A 6,000-nucleotide genomic window follows, 5' to 3' on the forward strand; every position below is an offset into this window, starting at 1 on the left:
TTCTGAAAACCCAGGAGGTATTCTTTCCTCACACTTCTGAGGTGGTTCGAGTGAATATAAGCAGGAATTTGGAACTTTCTGAACAACAGAAGGGTTCCAGCTGGTAGTCGATAGAAATAGATTCTCAGCCAAAACAGGAAGAATAGAAAGAAGCCAAAGTTTAGAGGAATGTATATTAGTATAGCATGCATTACCCATAAGTTTGCATATACAAAGATACATCTGCACATAGGCACTCAGTCAATATTAACATAATCTAAGTAAATGAAAAAAAGATTCTGTAACAAAAATAGAATGTTCTGTGGTACAAATGTCACTGAACATACCCTCCTCCTGAGTTATTCTCCATTTCAAAGTAAAGTTCCATGTAGAGAAGATCAGAATGAGTGGGCAAAGCAGAACTTTACAGCACACTGAGACGGTGTCCTGGAGAAGAAAAAGCAAAACTTTCCTCTATAGGACAGTTGCACTTTTTTGATTATGTGATCCATGTATAACTGGCAATGTTACACATCAATTACAGATGAATAGATGTGTGGGCGAGCACCAGGATTACAAAGCCTGGAAAGAACAGCTTTAGAGACGGGTCCATTACAGCGGCAACTTCCCAGGATCGAGTGAAGCAGAAAAACAACAACTGCTTGTGTTTTCTATTGTATGAGCTGTGTAATTTCCCTGACCCACGCGGCCCCATTCGGAACCATATTGCCTCCGCTTCCCAATCATGGACTCTGCCCCTGCAAAAGCAGGAGAGGCTGTCTCACCCGCCTCTCCCCAGTCCCTGGTTCTGTTACTGGAACACCATCCTCCTGTATCCCCTATTGGTCAGTAGAGCCCTCAAGCCACTCCCTTCCCTCCAGACCTTGACCCAATCATGTCCCTTCTTCTTGCCCTCCCCCCGAGCCCATATAAACCACGGGAGTTTCGAAATAAAGGTCTTTTTGCCTTGGGACACAGAGAGGAAACTTGTTCACTCTCTCCTCCTGCCAAAAGGGGACCGCACAACTGAGTTCTTCTCCGAGAAACCTCTAGTGGAGAGTCCACAGTCAAGATCCGTTATAGATGCTGATTAATTATACTACAAAGAACATATGACATTTTGGGCTTTGTGTATTTCCTTCAATATTTTTTATGCTTTCACAGAGTGAACATCTTCATAATTTCTCACATAAATAAACAATGTGTTGTTTACAACCTAAATAGAACCCCATATCAGGCAGTTGTGCTTGCCACAAACAAGAGCTTTCCATGCATGCAAGACTTGAATCAAATGTTTATATAGACAACTGATAACGTGTTACAGCCAACTCATTCATAAACTGTTTTTCTTTTTTGAGTTTCTTTTAAATGGAAGTGACTTTTTCATTAACATACCACTCAGTGGTTAACACTCCTTCAAGATATACATTTTATTGACTCAAAAATATCATATTCAGGTATCATTGTAGAGGGCACTGACTGTTGCAACACAAGACACGAATGAGTGTTTCAGAAACAAAAATAAAAAAATAGATAGAGGCACAGAGAGTGGAATCATGCTCAATTCACTATCCATACAGAGTTCTTGATTTTTATAAGAGCTTTTTTCAATTTTTGCTAGTTGCTATGGCAATTGGAATTCTGGTTTTTTAATACAATAAAAATTCACTTCACCAGCATGATAGAAGTCACTAATACTATTTGACTTTTATCACATTAGTATCTTTTTCATGGCATTAGAAACTCAGTAGAGGACAGGAAACTCAGTGATCCTGTGACAAAGTCCCTAACAGAAGGTAGCAGTTACCAGTGTGCTATGAAAGATCTATTATTTCACAGGACTTAAAACTTTATTTGTTGTATTACCTGTTTCTGAATGACTATTTTATTTGTCCAACCATAAACAGCTGAATATTTTTGTTTTTTCTTTGTTTGGGTTTTTTTCTCACACACACACACACAAAAAAAAAAGAAAATTAAAACCAAAAATATACAGAATTAATACATTTACAAAATGTGTTTATTTTTCTTATTTTGAAGATTTTAGTCTAAAGAAGTAGGACCTGATCTAAAGACTGCTTAGAAAATTAAAACATTTTAGTCAAATTTTGTGGGTTTAATCCTTTAATTAGTACCCAAATATTTAGCAAAGTCCTCTGTATCAGAGCCAGAAAGAGGTGCTCAAGTGACTTGAACTTCCATATTCACATTTATTTCCAAATAACTTTCAAAATTTATCTAATTTGACACTAGTCATAGAGTGTTTTCAAGTCATTTTCATAATGCCTGACTAAGACTTTGGGGAGAGATGAGGGGAAGAAAAAAAAAATAAGTACTGTACTTTAAAATTATTTTGCCTATCCTAATGCAAATTTATTCCTATCTAATTTTTTTTAAAACTTTGATAAAGATTTCTTCTTTATTTAATCTGGGTTATTTTCTATCATTCAAAACAACCTGTTGCAAAAAAAATACCTAGAGAACTCATTGACACATTTTCCAGTTTAAAACTTTTTAAAAGATATTAATTTAGTCTGTTTACTTGTTGTGAAGTAAGTTATATGTACAAGTGAAACTATGGTACTATGATGGCCACCCTAGAAACAGATCTAGGATTATTTTCAAAGTTGAAAATAAACTGTAATTAAGAGACAAAACAGTAAGAAATACAAAGATAAAATCTCCATGCATAAGATGTTCTGTAACAAGTGGAAATACTTTCCTATGGTGTCAAGACATTCACACTAAAGATTTTCTCTTACGCAGTGCATACTCAACCTCTTGCAGAATTATTTAGCCTCTTACAGAGATTACTGATTTTGACATGACAGAAATCTGATCCAGAATAAAAATTCCCCTACCATTTTCAGGAGAAATGTTGTGCTTCTGGAACAATACTCTCAGACCTCAATGATTTCTCAACAGGATGCTCTCTGTCCCAGAGTGCATAGTCAATATACAACTTATTATCTCTCAAAGGAGCAGGTAGTTTGAAGTCTCATAAGTCCGAAGATTTACATTGTGTGTTAATTAATTCATATTTATGCAGTTGTGTGAATCAAGATGACTTCTGGTCACAATTATCAGCTTTTTTATCTTGAAGTCGCTGGTATGAATCATACTGGAATGTTTCCTGCAAAGTTCTGCAGAGGGGAAAAAAATGTTGTCTACCCTTTTATCACCGCCAATTACTTGGAAAGACATTTTTCTTTACCATTCCAGATGTAGACTAGCTTCAGACTGGAAATTATCTGATACTCTAGTATTAACTGTTGAACTGGAATTTCAGTGCAACAGTTTGTTTAGACATTTATAATATCATATTACTTTGAGACCACAAATCTAACCAAACATTTCCTTTTGAAACCATTAGGTGGCCAAGCTTTTAAGGAATGGTTTGTACATTTCAGTCAGGCTAGTAATTAATTACTAGCTATTAATAGCAATCCTGATTTGAATTCCATATTTTGCTTATTTAGTTTGGCAAGAACATGTCATAAAACTGGAAACACATGTTTCCCTGACAGTGGAGTTCCAACTCCCAGGAGTCCCACAGTGGATCATGAAATGCAATCAACCATGTAGTGGTCTAACAGCAACTTAGAGATGGTCCTTGGCCTTCCCATTGTTCTGATCTTGCTGTTGAGAGTGAGAGCTTCAAAAAGGCTCAGGCACATATTGATGATCTCTTCAATAATCATGGGATGTTGGGTTTTTTCCAGAACATAGGAGTAAAGAAAGATACTCTCTAGAAAAGTTGACCAATGCCCAGCGCCATGCATATAGTCTTCCTAGGATCTATAGTATTTTGATCAAAAACTTGTTTGCAGATCAAATGTTACAGATTCCAAGAGGAAGTAGCACACTGCTGTGTAAACAGAAACAAATAAACAAGAAAACAGACACAAAAAAGCAGAACAAAAAAACCCTCCAATATCACTCCTATCACTGCTGTCATCTGTAGAGCATCTTTGAAGCTTATTTTTCAAAACTGACTACTTGTTGACATATATCTAAATGAGACCTATTTCATTAGGTCCCATTAAGCGTGAGAACAGCACAGAGTGAAAAATACCAACATTCTGCAATATAATTACGTACATATGTATGTGTGAACCTAAACATATACTTGATACTGTATGCATGAGATAAAAATCTACAAAAATAATAGTAAATATGCAGTTAAACACAGAATCTACCACTCAAAAGCATACAGTTACATATGTACATTAAAAAAAAAAAAAAATAAATAGAACCCAAAATTCAAATATGTAAGTTGAATAGAACTAGTTTTAATTTATTCTCTGTACTACATACTTGACAACCAGTTAGTGTCTAAATACTCTAATTAATCTCTGGACATACTAAAATAGAAACTAGGATTGTGTATATTTTTTCCATGTCTCTCTTCCAAATAGCGAGGTTTTCCCTCTATTTTTAGTTCACCCAAAGATTTTCCAACAAACTCTACTAGTAGATAACAACATTACCTCTCTTCTAATTTGTAAATCCAAGGGTATAAAAAAATTATTTTCAGTTTCAAAATATTTGATATGAAAATATCAGATTTTTTTTAAATTTTATTCATAGTGAAGGGAAAAATATTGCTTACAGAGTCAGATCCGTGATCTAAACTTGAAGAAAAACACTTTTTTCTCTCAGAAAATCAACAGTTTCTTATGTCAACAGTTGGTCTGTTTACTGCAGATAGTTGTCAAGATCATAATATTGTCTGGAACCAACACAGACCAAAATGATAGACCCACTCCAGCAATAGTCAGGTGAACATGACCTCCAGAAACTGCAGGATCATCTTCAGAAATAAGTCAGTTGGGTACAAATTGCCACAATTTGTTATAGTATAAAAAAAGTCACAAGTATATTCTAAGTCATAGCATATCCCAAAGTTTTGTGCTACTACTGCACTCATTTCTGCCTCTACTGACACTTGAGGTATCTCCAGCCAATATAGTTGATTTTTAAATATGTTTGAAAACCTGCCTGAATGACCAAAGAGAGATTTTTGTGGCTCAGCTAAAGTATTCTAGAGAAGGAAAATACCTCCCCTAGCAGAAAATTTTTTCTGTGTATTTATCCAATAGATGATACCATTAATTCTTAGAGAAATATTTGCTAAAGCATCTTTAGCAGCTCTGCCACCAGAAGAGAGTGAAAAATAAACTGCAAAGCAGACAACTTTCTTGGTAGTACTAATTCTGATCATTAGAATAAAAGATTGTATTGAAATGACCGAAAAAACCCAATTATGCAAGTATTACTAATTTTCATGATCATAGAATTATAGAATCATACAATATGCTGAGTTGGAAGGGACCCATCAGGATCATCAAATCCAAATCCTGGCCCTGCACAAGACACTCCAAGAATCACACCATGATCCTAAGAGCCCTGTCCAAGCACTTCTTGAACTCTGTCAGCCTTGGTGCTGTGATTCCTTTCCTGGGGAACCTGTTCCAGTGCCCAACCACCCTCTGGGCAAAAAACCTGTTTCCGATATCCAGCCTCAACCTCCCCTGACTCGCCTTCAGGCTATTGTCTCAGGTGACCAGAGAGAACAGATCAGTGCCTGCCCCTCCTCTTCCCGTCACAAGGAAGTTGTAACTGCAGTGATGTCTCCATTCAGTCTTCTCCTCTCCAGGCTGAAGAAACCAAGTGGCCTCAGTTGCTCCTCCTAAAACCTCCCCTTCAATCATACTCACTTCCCAGATAAATGGTTTGCACAACTGAATAATCAAGATTACTTCAATAACATACTTCAAAAGATTGTTATATTTCAAATTTTGTTTCAATATCTAAAAGCTGTCTACCCAGGGAACTGTAAGTCCTTCAGCCTGGTACTGATCAGATACAAAACAACAGAAATATTACTTCATGACTAAAAAATAGAAAAAAAAAACAAGCAAAAGTTAAAATAATGACAACAGCATGGTCTTCAGGAACAACAGTCTTGTCTAACAAATTGGTTGTCTTTGTTTTGACTGGGTTATAAATGATGCAAAT

This window comes from Neopelma chrysocephalum, unplaced genomic scaffold, assembly GCF_003984885.1.
Source record: "Neopelma chrysocephalum unplaced genomic scaffold, ASM398488v2 Primary Assembly neopelma1_97065, whole genome shotgun sequence".
Lineage (NCBI taxonomy): Eukaryota > Metazoa > Chordata > Aves > Passeriformes > Pipridae > Neopelma > Neopelma chrysocephalum.